This window comes from Sphaerodactylus townsendi, linkage group LG01, assembly GCF_021028975.2.
Source record: "Sphaerodactylus townsendi isolate TG3544 linkage group LG01, MPM_Stown_v2.3, whole genome shotgun sequence".
Lineage (NCBI taxonomy): Eukaryota > Metazoa > Chordata > Lepidosauria > Squamata > Sphaerodactylidae > Sphaerodactylus > Sphaerodactylus townsendi.
Window position 1 is genome coordinate 145471824 of NC_059425.1, and position 17624 is coordinate 145489447.

A 17624-nucleotide genomic window follows, 5' to 3' on the forward strand; every position below is an offset into this window, starting at 1 on the left:
GGATTATTAATTTTCATGTTTTTGACCCAGCTATATTCATGTTAAATAATAAATAATACAGTTTCTGGATTGTTTCAGTATTTATCTTATACCCTGCTGCTTTTGCATATGAATCTGTTATATTTCTTATCCTAGAACTGGATTCACTAACCAAAGGTAGGATCACTACAACGTCATTGGCATGAAGGTTTATTTTATATTTCTGATCACCAGTATCAATACTTGTTATTTCTTCAGACTATAATTATTATTGTCAAAGGTTCAAAAAAAGCATTGTTAGTAATAGACATTTGTAATGGGATGGGTAGCCTTCAATCAAGGTTCCCACTACACTGACCCATGGGGTTTTCCTTTGCCACCCAAAATATCCCAGGCTAGTGTTCAGGGATCTTCTTTTTTTCTCTGCTGCCACCATAAAAGAGAAGGAACTAGGAATCCCAAAACTGCTGCTGGCTGCCAAATATAGTCAAGGATCCCACCTCACATTCACTCTTTGACTGAGGGGAATAAACTTCAGAGCCCCTAAATGAAAATGGAGGGAACTCAACCTGGTTGGGATTCTAGTCTCACAGACAGGCACTTCCCCACTCTTACACACACAAACGCAGGCTGGCTCAAATGGTAGCTTGAACACAATGAATGAAATTTATTTTAAAAACAAAAGAAAGGCTTCTTAAATGGCTCAGAGAGGTACTAAAGCTTGGCGGTCACAGAGAGGTTCTTTTCACTTAGGTTTCACTTAGGTTTCAGAGATTGGGCGGTCTATAAATCCTCGGGGATTGGGCGGTCTATAAATTCAAATAATAAATAAATAAATAAATTTAGTTTCACACACACACTGACACGCACAGGTGTCTCTTCAGAGAAAAGTTTTTCTTTAAAATATCAAACTCCTTTACTGACAGACACTAGTCTTTTGCTGTACCTCACCCCACTGAATCAACACACACCCAGTCTATGCCCTGTGAGATTCTGGCATACAAGCCTCCCTCTCCCACTGTCCCAAACTGGCCAAACTGCCACTGGACTGGGCCTCCCAAGACTGGTGTTGAACTGGGCAGGACAGACTCCTGGGTCTGGTCAGTGTCTACTGACAAGCCTCTGGCCGGCGCTTCGCTCTGCACCAAAAAGTCAGTGCCTTCCTTCCTCTCACAAGCTTCCTTCGCTTTAGGAGAGCCACTAGAATCCTGCCAGCTATCTGAGCTGGACCAGAATTCCTTTACACCAGAGACAGAACTGAGAGACTTCACTCCACAGACTCTGCTCTCAACTCAACATGAGCTGTTCTCTTCAGAACTCCCAACGAAGAACTGTCTGACAGGCTCTTTCTGTTTATCTAGCAGTGTTTTAGCGCTCCCCTTACATTGGCCAGGGGCAACAGTGCCTTCCATTGACCAATCACCTGGCTTTTATTTAAATTAGGGCCTGCTGCCTTACTTTTTTTCTGTTACCCAGGCCTCTTTAAGCAGGCCTGCTTCACACCAGCCCTTCAGGGTGGGGCAAGTCTGTTACAACATTCCTGTTTTACTCCTCAGTCTATTGAAATTGGAGAGGAAAATTATTATGAATAATAAGCCTGACTTTAGATGATAAGTAGATTATTTCTGCACAATTGACAAAATGGTGACCAAACCCAAGAGCATTTAAATTTTTCAGCATAAAAATTCCCATGTCACTTATATACCTGTAAAAGGTGCAGGTGAGGAAGCTGGGACTAACACATTCTGTGCAGGCAAAGATAAACAAAGTCAGTGGAATATGTGAGCTGAGTTTGGAATCAAGGGTGGGTTTGCCAGAAAGGCAGCCATGAACAGGCTGCCTTAGCACAGACCACACATTTAAATGTTAGATATTTAAATATGATGCAGATCAGTTTAATTAATTAATTAATTAAACTGGTTAAACGCAAGCTGTTGTTCATGTCTTCTTTGAATGGGTGCCTGGGGCAAAGTCAGAATCTCAAACAAACCGATGATTGCAGCTGCATTTTCCTATCTGCTGTCTCTTAAATTAAGACAACTTATCCTTCAAAGAGCCCTATATAACAGCATGCCAATATCTGACATGCAGAGCATATCTCGGCAGCCCTTGATATTGTTGCTTGGGAAGTTAAAGAATGCCTGGGTAAAGGAGATTTTAAAATATTTATCAAGTTAGGCGCTGTCAGTCTTCTCTGGAGACTGTCATCTAGAGAAGTGATGTGGATGTAATGTCTTTTATTGGTATTGTTCCCATTAAATCAATTGTAGCTGACAGAGCTCACTCTGAAACCCATTGTGCCATTGGTATTCTGTGTGAAGAAGAATGACAATAATTATTGTTTTTGATGGCCCCATTGCTTTCCAGCAGAACAAATCCAACAGCTGCATGCTGGTTGTTTCTTTTCTAAAAAATGTTTCTTTTAAATACTTTTACTTTAAAGAGAGTGAATGTTCTTTTCTCTTTGAACTTTTTAGACTTTTTGGTTGAATTCTTCTTTGTTGCATAAGGTCATGTTTATCTCCCGTCCATGTCATATGATCATGTATTTGAATAAATGCAGATTTTTTTTGTTGTCATGTGCTAAATTAATCCTTGCACTTGTAGGTCATTTAGAGAACAATGCTAAACAGGTGTATTCTAGTCTGTTCAATGATGCTGTCTCCCAAGTATGTGTTCTGACGCTTGTATTGCTACATTCTACATAGTAAAATATTATGCAGTATCAATTTCCATTTCTAATTAGTACTTATTATTCCTATTTTATCATTATTAGTACTTATCAGTGGCTTTATTTGTATGATGGAATAATAATGGGAAAGTATGCTATCCTAGGCTTCATTTATGGTGGCTGAGTGGTTACAGGATGCCAATTGCACTTAGGAGTCACTAATGCAATGGGATGCTAGGATTGCTTACCTATATGTGAACAAGCTAACCAATTGGGGTTATTTATAATACTTGTTTAAACAAAAAGTTGAATAAAATTTGAGACATTATATTTTGTAATTTTAATTTTGTGAATGAAAATTCCTAACTTCAATTTGAATTATATGGAACTTGCACATCTGGACACTCACAATATGATCCCTTTCCATCTTCTCCTATTGGCTCCCTGAAACCTTAAAAATATTTTTTTGTGGGGAAAATGAACTGCATAAAAAAATGTCCTGACTCTTTAATAGAGGCTTGCTAGAACATTATTTGCAAGTTACCTGGTGAGGAAAAGAGAGTTGCCAGCTGAGAAATGGAAATCCCTGAGAACAATGGTGGGGGAGGGTAATCACTGCAAAATGCTGTGTGCCATTTGCTACCACAATTTCATTCTATGTATCCAAAAGTGATGTCATGGCATTGTGTGATACTTTTGGATCTAAATGTGGAACATTTCTGAAGAGTGATGAGGATGATCAAGCCCGATGAGAAAAGGCTGAAAGACTTGAGGATATTTAGTCTGGAGAAGAGCAGGTTGAGGGGGACATGATTGTTCTCTTTCAGTATTTGAACAGCTGTCACTTTGAGGATGGTAGTAGCTGTTCCTGTTGTCAGTAAAGGATAGGACTTGCAATAGTGAGTTCAAATTAAGGGCAGAAAGGTACCAGCTAGATATTAGGACTTTCTAAAAAACACTGGTATTAGCTACCTGTGGAGGTGGTGAGCTCCCCTCACTGGCAGTCTTTAAGCAGAAGTTGGACAAACATTGATCAAAGATGCTCTAGGGCAGGGGTAGGGAACCTGCGGCTCTCCAGATGTTCAGGAACTACAATTCCCATCAGCCCCTACCAGCATGGCCAATTGGCCATGCTGACAGAGGCTGATGGGAATTGTAGTTCCTGAACATCTGGAGAGCCGCAGGTTCCCTACCCCTGCTCTAGGGTGATCCTGCATCGATGGCTTGCACGGCCATTTCCAACTCTTATATTCCTATGATTCTATGAATTTAAAAATAGAAATTGAAAAGTAGTTGAGGTGTTTCAAAAACAGTGTTGTGTATGCTTAGCTTGGGTTACAAGTAATATGGAAACCTGAGATGTGTATTATTTCTGAGAAACAAATGATTTTTTTTCTCTAAATCTACAATGATAGGGTAATTATATCTCCTCCAGTACTATAACACGACCAATTCTCTAATCTTTTTCTTCCTAAGGCATAGAGTGGCTGCATATCCAAGATTAAACACATCACGAATAGGCCTACATTATACACTTATCCTTCTGTCATTCAGGCTATTCTAGGTGGAACTGTTCTTTGCCTTTTTATCAGCAAGAATGAGTCTGATGGGTAAGCAAAGGGTCTTATCTGACATCTTTGCTTACAAATCTATTCATGTCAGATGAATCATTGTATCATAACAGTGTTTTCTAGTATTTTCCCATCAATTTATAATATTTTTCCTATGACTCCTCCCACAGGTTCTTTGTTATCCTGTTAAACACCAAGCATTCAGAGTAAGAAAAGAGTCATTCACTTTATTGATGATACTATCATTCACACCATCAGAGATTACTGGGAGCTCCAAGAAAGTTCAGCCACATGCATCTTCATTTTGTAGCCTTAGAAACATTCCAACTTCTATGTCGTTCGAGTTTGTAATAGCTAAATAATAGAAGAATGTGTGAAAATTAATAAATCCTGTCTCATTCTATGTGGAATGCTCATATTAAATGTAAAGCATGATTTTTTGAAAAATCAAGATCAATTCATGCTTTTTTGCTGCAACATGTGTACATTATAGTTATAGGAAGAAAGTGATATGCTGTCAATCAACCATGCAGTCCAATCTGTCAATGCTTGACTAAATCTGTAGTGGAGAGATTAGAGGAAAACATATGTACACTAGTATTAATGTTACTTGGCGCTTGCACACAATACAGGAATCAGGTTGCAGCCCAGTTACGTAGGGGTGAGCTGACTCATGTGTCAGCAGCAGCTCAAGGGGCAGCTCATAATATCATGCGTACCCATTGCCTTTTTCCCCACTCAGGAACATTTCAAGAAATAACAGTAAGATAGTTATTTTCCCTTAAATACTGTGTGGATTGTGGAAGGTATTTTGTACTGAAACGCCAAGATTAGTTCTAGTAACCAAATATTGAATATCTTTAGTATTTTGTTCAGTGCCCTAAAAGAAAGCACAATGATTGATGAAAAAGTGTAGAGACTGGACAAAAATAAATAGAGTGGTAAACAATGATTGATGAGCACAATGCAGTTATACAAAATCATGCGGACTGCTTTCTTTACAAAAGCTATGGTTTATCTCCAAAATCAAAACCAAAGCTGCAAATGGAATCTTGGATTCAGCTAAAGCCTTCGTGGAAGGATTTGGTGGACACAATCTTTCCCCTTCCTTAAGCATTCTGTTATTTACCCCAAAACCCACTTCTCAGGATCGGGAAGGGTCTTGTGAACAAAACATACCAAAGGACAGGGAACTTCTGCTACAGTGAAGAACCAAGAAAAATTACCCTCTTCTCTCTCTTCTGCTGATGCAATCTGTGAGTAGAAAAGGGAGCTGGGTTGTTGTTTTCCTGATTTCCCTGTCTCAGGGCTCATTTTGTTTACAAATCTGTTCCAATAGAGAGGAATTTGGGACCAAATAGATGGCTGTTTATGGAAGGGAAAGGCAGGAAAAGATCTATTTCATCCATTCTTTCCACTATTTCCAATCCAGGGTAATACAAAATTGACAATTCATTTATGACAGACTTACAGAATTACCATGTCCCCAACCTGCAGAAAACCTACCTGACATATATGATCACCATGCAAGCTTGATAAGCTTTTTTTCTCCCTTTCTAATGGCACAAAGACAGGGATTGTAAAAGACTTGTTAAATTGGAAGATAGAATTGTACTGGACCCTGACCTGGATGGATCAGGCCATCTGGATCTTGATAGATCTCAGAAGCTAAGCAGGGTTGGCCCTGGTTAGTATTTGGATGGGAAACTACCAAGAAATATAATGGCCACTATGCAAAGGAAGGCGGTGGCAATCTACCATAGTCTATTGCCTTGAAAATGGCACTGTGTTGCCATAATTCAGCTATGACTTGCCAGCACTTAACACACATTCAGAAATGTGCTGCGGGGCTAACTGAACAATATCTTATTTTGAAGGTTTCATTTAAAACTGGAATTTATATGTTCTAAATGATGTGGTTTAAAGATTCCTTACATGTCGCAAATTTGTCTTTGAAGCTATCTAAGAACTGACAGCCTGTGAAAAACTCCCTCTTGACACTAGTTCATGGAAATGTCAAGGAAAGGGGTAGGGCCCTGCAGGTCCAAGAATCTCTCTCTCAGTCTCTCCTTCCCTCCCTCTCTCCCACACATACACTGTACTTTCTTCCTGCCCCTTTCAGTTTCAGCAGGTAAGGGCATTAACTGGTTGTCACAACTGTGGATCTAGGAATTTACTGGAAAGGGCCCAGAACTCCCCCCCCCGGTCCCCCAGACAACTCAATTTTCAGTCCATATGTGTCATGATGTATAACAGTATGACGCATGAAGGATCAAGGCAGAGTGAATGAGAAAATTTATTAAACAAATATTGCAATACTATACTTTTTTTGAAAACAAGAAGGTGCTGTACATAACTGCCAGGTGGGCAGTGCATCCAGTCATGCCCTGGTTGTCAGTGCAGTCTTCTCTATCCCCAGTCCGTCTGCCGCCTACCTCCTTCACAGATTTCCTGAAGTGTCATAGCAATAGAAATAGCATTACTGCTTAACCATGTTTGGCCCGGGGATTGAGACTAGAAATGTGCAACAGTATGAGAGGCAATGGTGGTATGTATATCTGTATTTTGATCCAAATTTGAGAAGGTATGGAAAAACAAGTGGACAATGATGTTGTGTGTTCAGAGAAAATCTGAACAGCTGCCCGAAGGCTGAGAGATGCAAGGCAACCTTTTAGGTCTTCAAGATCTGCTGCTGAAATAGAGTTGGAAATAGGAAGTTGGAAAGAGGACAGATCTGACATGGTGTCTTGGTTGTGGGGGACAAATGTTTCTGGATTTCCCTGTCACCAATGACAGGTTTTTAAGGATACTTTTATGAATAGTCTAAAATGTTAGGTCATCCTAATTCACTTCAGGAAAAGCAGCACCTAACAAGAAACAGTGCATGTTCTTGAAATTCAGGTACCATAGTATTTCTCCCCAATTCTGTACACATTTTGCTAAGTAGGTTTAGTTAAGTTTACATTCTTGATTTTTCCACATTTTGTCCTACTTGGAGGAGGAAATCTGAATTATACACCCATCATTATAAGTTATTTTTCCAGGCAGATCATAAACATTAAGGCCTGCTATAGAATGACCACAGTGTTTGATACGAAATGTGCAGAACGCTGTAAACTGTCAGTTCTTCAGGGTTTCTTGAGATTTTCTCTTCCTTCTTCCCCCCCCTTTTTTTTGGCAAAAATTCAGATTTGGGTGATTCTTCTAATCCAGCAATGTGTTGCTTTTACTTTGATCTACATAGGTATTATCTATTGTTGTAACTATATATATATATACATATATATATGTGTGTGTGAAGTGTTTGTTAAAAATATTTTGTGCTTCCCAGAATCGTGAACCATTTAGCATTATGTTCTATTGTTTTACCTTCCCTCTCTGTGACATACAAGATGAAAGAATGTCAATCTTTCTTTGTAAATTAATAAGTTGAAAAGGATCCTTTGTTTATCCAGCTGCGAGTGCTATTGCAAAATGAGATTTCTTTCTTCAAGCATGTTTGCATACCATTCTTCTCTTTTCATTTCTGTAGAAAATGAATGAGCAACACAACACAAAAAAATTGAACACTGAACATCACCTGATTAAATTGATCAATAAGACATTACTATGTTCGAATCACTACAACTTGGTTTTAATCTTTCTTTACACATTATAGACCCTTCTTCCTTCATCAGCAAGAGATCACTTGATCCAATTCCCTGCACTTAACCATCAGGGGCTACATCTGAAATATCAGCTTGATTGTCAGTCAACTATTCTGATCTATTTCACACGCTTCAGAAGCCTTTGCAAGAATCTGTCATCTTTATTGTCCCACACTGCATTTCTAATGGAGGTAGTTGAAAGATTAATGACTTGCCTAATCTCACTTATTGAATTCATGGTTGAGAAAGGTATGAAGTGGAGTGCTTTTGGCATATGGCTGAGACTCAGGCATGATGGCGTATGATAGCACACCCATGTTTGTCATATCTGTTTCTCTTGCTATGAAGAGATAATGAATTACGACACACATGCCAGTATATTTTAATAGAAAAGCTTATGATTGGTTCCAACCATCTACCATCTGGTAAAGATAACAATCTTTCAATAGTGCAGAAGCAGCATTCTTGAATTCCTAAACATTAGGTTTTCTACTCCCACAATGCCCTTCTTCATGGAGAGGGGCTAATCCAGAATTCCAGCCTCTGTGCAAAAATCTATTTCACTCACATAAATAGCCCTTGCCAGATCATACGATTTTGTTCACCATATGGCATAAAAACAACAGTTGCATTCGTGGTTGCATAACCTTTTCAGACATGAACGCATTATGTTAATATAGAAGAAGGAATAAATAATTTAATCTGACATAAACAAGGTTACAAAACAAACAGTGATTTACTAAGCTGACAAAAAATTACACTAAAAGGATCTTTCAGTAAGCAAATTCTCACTTAGAAGTAACTTTATGCAATCCTTATGTAGAATATTTCAAAGTTGAAATCAATCGGCTCTATTTAATTGCCACTATAGTTCTCCCATCCCTTTTTGCCAGCAAAGAACAGCATTAATTTTGCAGCTAATTATGATGTATCATAACTCTAAAACCTTGAATTGAATTTACTTTCCTTTTTACTAATTTTAATTAAGCAGCTTAAAATAGATGACAATTTTGTGTAAAAGGGATTTTGAAAGAGCTAGAAAGCATAGCTTTTCATTATATCTTTTACAAGATATAATTTCTTTTTGCAAAAAGCATTACTAAATACCTTATAGTTCAGCAAATAAACCATGCAAGAATTATTTATTTATCTAACAGCAGGTCTGTGTTAAACAGAAAATATATGTCTCTCATGTGATGTTATTGATGTTCCAAGCATGATCATGCTTTCCAGCAGTGGCAAAGCCACCAGGGGGCAGGGGGTGCGCGACACATCGGGCACACCAATTCTGGTCCCGTTTGGGGTGGAAAAATCTCCCCACCCCCGTGGTGCCCCCACCCCCTTCCATGGCACCCCTGCCTCCCCACAGCACACCCCCCAAGGCGCACCCCCACTTACTTTTAGGAATGGAACATCCCAGAGAAGAAACCTGCCTGCGTTGCTTACTGGGCCTGAGGTAGAACTACCACATTTCCCCAGGGGCTCCTGGGAAATGTAGTTCCCACCAGGCCCAGGCAACGCAGGCAGGCTTCTTTGGCCTGCTACTTTCCTAAAGTAAGTGGGAATTCAAGTACCTGCCAGAAATGCCAAGTGAGGAGACGGGGAATGGAGTGCCGTGTGGAGAATAAGGTGAGAGTGCCATGAGGAGCAGGAGCAACTGAGGGAAGGGAGAAAAGCCAGGTGTGCACCTGAGACTTGCACTCTGGCTCTATCGCTCCTCCTGCTTTCCAGCTCAAAGGGTGATGCAAAATAGGAATTCTTCCAAAATTGCATTTTATCTTCAGTTTACAAAGAGTAATTCCTCTGGAAGAAAGGGCAACTTGCTACAATAGCCATAACTTCTGTGACATCCCATTCATAATAGCACAAACAGAGGAAGTTGATTATAGAGGTAAGGTCCAGACTCAAAACTGAACCCACTATACCAGACTACAGGTGTGGCGAAACGGGCTTGCTTTTGGCTGGCAGGCCCTATTTCACACTCTGCACACCCCCAGGAGTTACCGACTTTTCCTGGGGAGGGCTAACTTTCTCTTTGGGTATGCTGCCACCACCTGATCATTTGAGGACTGCCTGGTGGGGAAGATCAGGATTTCCCAGCTTCCTCTCCAACTGCACGAGGCCCCTGCCTCAGTTTCCCCTTGGTTCCCCTCTCCTGGGTTCCACAGGGTAGACTGGAGATCCTGGAGGAAAAAGCTGCTCAGCCTTCACTGCCTCCTGTTTACATAAGCGTAGTCCAAGACAGTAGGGCATAAGTGGTACAGAGGAACTTTCCTCCACAGCTAAAGGTTTTAAAAAGTATTTATTAAAAGGGAAACTGATTACTCATATGTTTTAGCTTTACACACACCAGATTTAGCAAGGGTTACAAAATAAAAAAGGAGGGATAAAGCTATAAATCCTCTTACTTTTGCTACCTCACTAATACATACATACCCTGGCTAAAGATGATTGTAGAAAGCAAGAATTGGAGTCCTTAAAAGCGTAAAATGTTGCCAAATTGGCAAAGAGCTCACATTACCTGTAGCTGGAGCACATGGTCCAGAAAATGGATGCGCCTTCCCAGTTCAGGCCAAAAGAGCTCCTGCTCCCCTCAGAGACCCTGGAGGCCAAAAAAAAAAAAAAGACCTCAGCCCTCTCTTTCCCTCAATTTATCAGATCCCAGACCCCACCCTCCTTTGACCAGGTCAGGCTGGGTCAAGATATCATTTCCCCCTAGGTCAGGTAGCATTTCCTGATGTTTCTCTGGGATTTCTAAGTCCTCCAAATCTCTGGTACCTGGTTGGAGAAGGAGAGGATGAAAGAAAAAGGAAACGAAAGGGGGGGGGGGGAGGAGCCATTTCTCCACAACAGGTTACAGAAGAAACCAGCATGACAAAATAATATATTAATGGTGTATATTTAAGTGAGTTAAATATATTTATGCTTAGCCCATAAAAATGTAAAGTGCAACAAATACAGAACATACAATGTACATGTTATATACAGAAACAAGAAGACAATACATGTGCACGGCAGTCTGCCTGCATAAGAAAAATACTAGGTGAAAAATACTAGGTGAAAAACAGTCTCAAAGCAGGACATGTATGGTGTTTAGAAGCAAAAGAAGCAGTTAAGTCTCAGGTAGATGGTAGACGGGAGCTCACCCATTTTGCTGTCTATAACAGTACTGTTGTTTTGTCATGCTGGTTTATTCAGTATGCAGTCTGATGCAGTAAGTTCTGGCATTTTTTCCTCTGGTTCTGCTACACCTCCTTTGTGTTTTTTTGTTATCCAAACTGAACCCACACCTGATTTAAACTGAACTTCTAACCATTAATCTCGGCACCCCACCCGCACTCCTCCACCTCCCATTCTGATCTATGCCAAGCATGACCTCCTCTTTAATGCTGACACAATCTAGTTGCAAAGCATTTTCTTTACCAACTACATTTTTTTGCAACTGTACAGACCAACATATTATTTTAACTAAAATAGTTTGGAGGTATGTACAAGATGGGTAGTTATCAGTGATTTGGAGTGTATTAATATTTATTTTGCTTGATTAGCTGGACAAATTAAGTAAAATGTCTTGCAAATTTGCACACTTTATTATATTACTTTTAAAAAAAGTTTATCATGAAGTTTTTGTGTAACTCCTGCAAGTTCTAATATACTAATGACTCCAGAAATTTTTGGTGTCCTCTCAGAAACTTCAGGCCCTTCTCAGTATGAGGATAGAGTGCAGAATGATTTCAAGATTGTCAAGTCAATCCTTTTATAATGAGACTTGTGTTCCCAATTTGGAAATGGCTCATTTTTTGCAACTGGGCATATCTGCTGTCAGCTGAAAAATAGAATGTCTAGTCTCCTTGAAATAGTAGGCTTGGAATATATAAATATATATGAATGCCTTCTTCACTTCTGCCTTTTCTTTCTTATACAGTGACAGGATGAGAAAATAGTTTAGACAAAAATAACTTCACTAGAAGAAAGATATGAAGGCCAAAGTTTAGTGTGTAAAATATCTAAAATGTGAATATTCCAGATGTGAATTCTACAAGACATCATTATACTCATTTTATAGTTATCAAAGGATAAGTTTAAGGGCAATAAGATCAATGATTTTATTTTAGTCCATCTGTATAGCTCTACCCAAAGGAATCTTTAAACTTTTCTTTAAAACCTGTATTAAATCAGTTCCCACAAGCATTTCTAAAGGTAAGCTTTAATCTGAATTTGCATACATTCTTTAAAAAGAATCACAGCTTAATTAATCTGGAGATAATATTGCCTGTAATTCAATAGGCAAAGCCAGAATTTAGTGTTTTGAATTTAAAAATTCCTATCTCAAAAGCTGAGTGCAGACTGGCTGGCATGTATGAAATAGTGCTTAGAGTTTCAGCCCCATAGAGTTGGCCTGACAGGTTCCTTCACCTGTTATATAGAACTGGGAAAGCACAAATTCTCTGCTGTTATGTGAAAAAAAATGTGTCCCTTTTGCACCAAGTTCTGACTGATATTGGGGATTATGAATCATATGTGTGTAAGATAGAGCGATCCCAGATCACAAATCTATATATATATATAAAGCTAACAGTGACTTTGTTAATCACATCCTAACGCCGAAATGGCTGGACGGATCGCCCCCAAATTTTCACATGACGTTCCTCCCTGTTCTGGGCCCGTAATCGGACATTCAAATTGCCGAAAGTCCATACCTGAGCCAGGTAAAACTTCTTTTTCCTGGTGCACAAGGCCATGAAGCTGGCTATGTTTAACTGTCACCATCAGAATGTTCGTGCAGCCTGTCTGTGGCCTGAGGGCTTAGTATGAGGGGTTAGAATGTTTGTGCAAATGGGCAGAGATGAGTAGTGAAAACAGTAAATAGGTAATACTGTTAGGTAATACGAGTGGAAGTGAAACACATATACACTTTGCCATGTGAGACGTCAGGTGGGGTCCCCCCCCCTCACATGCAGGTAACTTTCACTCTCTGTGCCTCACCCACTGCTACCACACAACACTCATCCAGCTCATCCTCACACACCTCACTCTGCCCTCCCTCACATCCAACCACCACTTACCCACTTCCTCACCCATATTCGCCACAGCTCTCTTTTACTAAAAGCAAGCTGGAGTTTGTCTTTTTCTTCTAAGAAAATCCATGGGTTGGGGGCGAACCAACACTACTGGCTCTGCTTTTTTTGCACGTGGCCCTTTACGAACCCAGGGAGCTGGCCTCGATCTGAGCGCCTCACCACCCTGCCTCTGCTGCCTGACTGGGATAGCCTCCTTGCCCCAGTTCTGCCTTACCCAAGGCAGGACTGTGCGTGTCAACCAGCCTCATGGACAGCAGGATTCGCACTCTGGACAGTTCCGTTGTGGAATGGAAAGGGTTACATTATACTAAAAAAAACCATTATACTAAAAACACCACCATATAACAATGTGAATTGAAAAGGGAAAGAGGGATTCCATTTGACCACCCCAAAAGGCTATGCTGCGGATTATTGGACCTGCATGGACATCTGTGTGGGTTGCGGACTGTGATGAGAAGGACAATTGCCACAGCAACGCATGGCCAGGCCCCGCTAGTTATAGGTTAAGTATAGAAAGCTGAAACATGAGACATCCATTCCTTCTGCTATCTCTGTTTGCCCCAGGCATCCCTTCAATGAAGATGTGAGGCAACAATTTGGGTTTGAACCAGTTTATTTCATACCCATCAGTAGAAGAAGAAGAAGAAGAAGAAGAAGAAGAAGAAGAAGAAGAAGAAGAAGAAGAAGAAGAAGAAGAAGTAGTAGTAGTAGTAGTAGTAGTAGTAGTGGATTTATATCCCCCCTTTCTCTCCTGTAAGGATACTCAAAGGGGCTTACAAACTCCTTTCCCTTCCCCCCTCACCACAAACACCCTATGAGATAGGGAGAGGCGTAGCTGGGCCAAATTGTGCCCGGTGCATTTTTTCGGTCCCCCCCACCCCCCGCGGCCTACTTTCCTACGTTCCTTTTCTATTTCTAGTACTTTTTGAGGCTGAAAAAAACGGCCTCTTCACAGTTCAGGGAAAAAACTGGCTGACGTACTTCCCAGGAGATCTTGTGCCAGGCCCCAAAGGTCTCCCTGGGAACTGCTGAGATTCCCTCAGAGGAAGTTTTTTAGCCCTGAACTGTAAATAAACTCTTTTCAGCCTCAAAAGAGCTACTAAAGGAACTATAGAGTAAGTGTGGTAGGGGGGCTTTGTCAATGTGTGATGTGCTTTGTGGGAGAGAGCTCGCGAGCTCTTGGGGTTGCAGGGGAAAAGGGGAGGAGCTGGGGGTGATTTTTCACCCCCAGGCATGTGCCCGGTTCACAACGCACCCCCCATCCCCTTGGCGCTCTGCCACTGGAGATATGGGGCTGAGAGAGCTCAGAAGAACTGTGACTAGACCAAAGTCACCCAGTTGGCATGGGAGTGCACAGGCTAATCTGAATTCACCAGATAAGCCTCCACAGCTCAAGTGGCAGAGTGGGGAATTAAACCCGGTTCCTCCAGATTAGAGTACAGTAGCGGTTCTTGGCATCAAGTCTCTTGTAGATGGATAACATTGTGCAATATTATGCAAAGTTAGGAAAAGACAGAAGGAAGCATCAATTGACATTCTACAACGTTCTACATTAGGAATTTAATACTCCTTTGGGACTTTCATCTAAATGAGTGAGTTCTTCTGTTATTTGATTTGTGGTTTCATCCATGGGAACCATTTGTGAACATTCTGTCTGGGAAATGATATGCTTCATCCATGAACAGGGATATAGGTCTAGTATGATGAGATCAACTTGTGATCCATTACGTTGTCATAGCAAGCTATTTCTGCCCAACCTGTCTCCTCCATATGATACAAAGCTTAGGTCAGCTGTAGAATTTCTTCTGAAGTGCTGATAATTGTGCTGGGGCTTTCAAGGTTCAGCTGTTACACTAAAATTTTCAGGGTGGGTTGGCTGCCGTTATAATGATTTGAAGCTCTGTGGCCTTGATCAGAGCTGATGCTGAATATAGAAGTGTCTTGAACTTGAGACAGGTTATTTTCATCATTTGTTGGAGAGTCTCTATCTGTATTTCTCCCCTAAAGGAACTGGCTTAGAGAGCCAGCCATGTATCAGAAATTTTCCAGTGAACTATGTTTATGCATTCTTCAGTTGGCAAGGTTCTTGATGAACTAGAGATCTGGAAATCCAGAGCTGGATTATTCTGTATTTCAGCAGCTATTTGCAATTAGGTCTTGCTCTGCCAGCAGCGTGAGAAAAGGTTGGTAGCTTATCATTGGACCTCTCAGAAGCTGCAGTCTTAAGATCAGAAGAGATGAATATTCTGCCTCTTCTAACAGGAAATACAGCTCCAGACCACGAGGAGTGCTATATGATTCTTTTGTCAATTTCAGAGCTGCCTTTGATAGTATCCCTAGACACAGGCTGTGGCCTAACTTGAGAACCTCACAACTGGTAAAAGATTATATGTACTTATTCACATACTACATGAAAGCAACTTCTTTATGGTAAGAGGCAATCCTCAGGGCCGCTTGTCTGGTAGGGTCCCACTGGTTAAAGGAGTGAAACAGGGGTGAATCCTGGCACCTCTATTTTTAAATGTTCATATTAAATCCATTGTACAGACTTTATCAAACCCAATTTCAATCCTCCTAAACTAGCAGAGTGATCCCCACCCTATTATATGGGGATGATATCGTAATTCTATTTCATTTGCAAATAGGCCATAGGAGAGACCTTTGAGACTTTATTGTTTACTGACAAGATGAACAGTTTGCAATAAATTACCCAAGAAAACCCCCAAAAGCCCCCGACCTTTACTAAAAGGTGTGACAGACACAAATGACAGATTCAGGGACTTGATATAGAGCAAGTTAAATCCTTTAAATATGTAGTATAAACTTCCAGCCAAGAGGGTCATGGAGAACCCAAGCAATCCATATTGCTGAGAATGCCCATAGAATGACCTCAGCCATCCTGATATTTTTCTGTAGTAAAGGGGCTTCCTATATCCCCATAGCAATTATGTCTTAACAGTGGAAGGTGATAGTCCATTTAATGTATAACTCCCAGCACATGGGTTCAAGCAACCACTTGTTGGTTAAAACTAAACTGTAACTCCCAGGCATTTACACTTGTGTCAATGTGGCAGACCCACCCTTACTCCAAACACAGCCAGCATCTTCTTTATCATCACCTGCACACAATGTGCTAAGAGGTGCCCAGCCACAACTCTGAAGTGCCATATGGCCACTCCCAGGTTTGAAAAAGATGTTGCTCATCTCCTTCCCAAGCAATACCCTGCTACAAAGTCAGTGATACACTGTTCCAGACCCTCCACCACTTGGATGTCTCTAGTTGTTTACTCAGGGGCATAGTGCCAAAGGGGGAGGGCACAACACCTTCAACAAAGCAATGGACACTCTCATATAGGTGCAGCATATCGTATCTGCTGGAATTGTGTGGTATAAATCCCTCACCTTCACCCAAAACTGACATGCACTCTGCCCTATTTACTGTGGCCCTCTCCTGCTCTATGCAGACTGGTTTCTGGGCACCTCTCCAAACTTTTCTCTGTAACAACTCTGACTATACTAAACAGACAAACATCCTTTACCCTTTCAAGCCCCTGAGCATCCTCCAGGTTAAAGTGATTCATTTTCTCCACACCACATCATTTTCACTAAACTGAAGGATGAGGCATCAGGACAACTGTCCTCTCTCAGACCCTGATGGGAAAAAAGGCAGAAATTGGATGCACCACATTTCACACTGTCTCTGCCACTGTATGCATCTTGATTATCTCTGTCCCATATGCATCTTGAATATCGTCACAGCTTCATTTCTTTTACGAACTAATCAATAAGAATCGGGCCTTGGAATAAAAGCCCAATTGAGCTCACACTTCAGAAGCCGTCATTTTCTTGCTTGCCCAGGAGATGATGGATCTGATTGGGCTGCATGGTATGGCAGCTATGACATAACTAGTTTTGTTTTGTTTATTTTTCCATCACCAACCACTACTATTACTCCCGACAGTTACTTTCTTTTGTAATTTTTCCCCACACTGAAAATGGATAAGGAATCTGCTAATAACTCTTCCTTTATATATAAGTTAGAAATTTGGCACAGGAGAAGTTTAATTAAATAAAAACTCAAAACTGGTTTATTTTTCTCTTTTAAAGAATAAGTGAAATCAGGTCTGAAGGAAGGTTTCAAGAAATAAACTTGTAAGATTAAAGAAAGCAACAAGAATGAGGAAACGGGATTTTTTAAAAATACTGTCTAGTCACGATGTATTTGATTTATATTCACAGACAGGGGTTGATTTTTTGAAAATATACTGAAATAAAGAACTCTTGACAGTCACTGCTTAGTTGAACAGACTTAAGCATCTTGAAACAATATTTCTATTAGGATGTTGTGTGTTTTCTGGGTTTTATGGCTGTGTTCCAGTGGTATTTTCTCCTGACATTTCACCTGCATCTGTGGCTGGCATCTTCAGAGGATCTAGTGGCAGTAAAGCAAGTGGAGTATATATACCTGTGAAATACCCAGGATGGGAGAAAGAAACATTTACAATTGTTAAAAGTGTCAAAGGTACAGTTTGCAAGTATAATTTGCATGTGTTACGTGAAATTCCCCCGTTTTAGCATTTGTGTGTAACATTGAAGTTGTATAATCAGTTTGTAGGGCATTTGCATAGCAGTTTGCCTGTGCATTTAAGTACTCATTTACAGTCCATTTTATTGC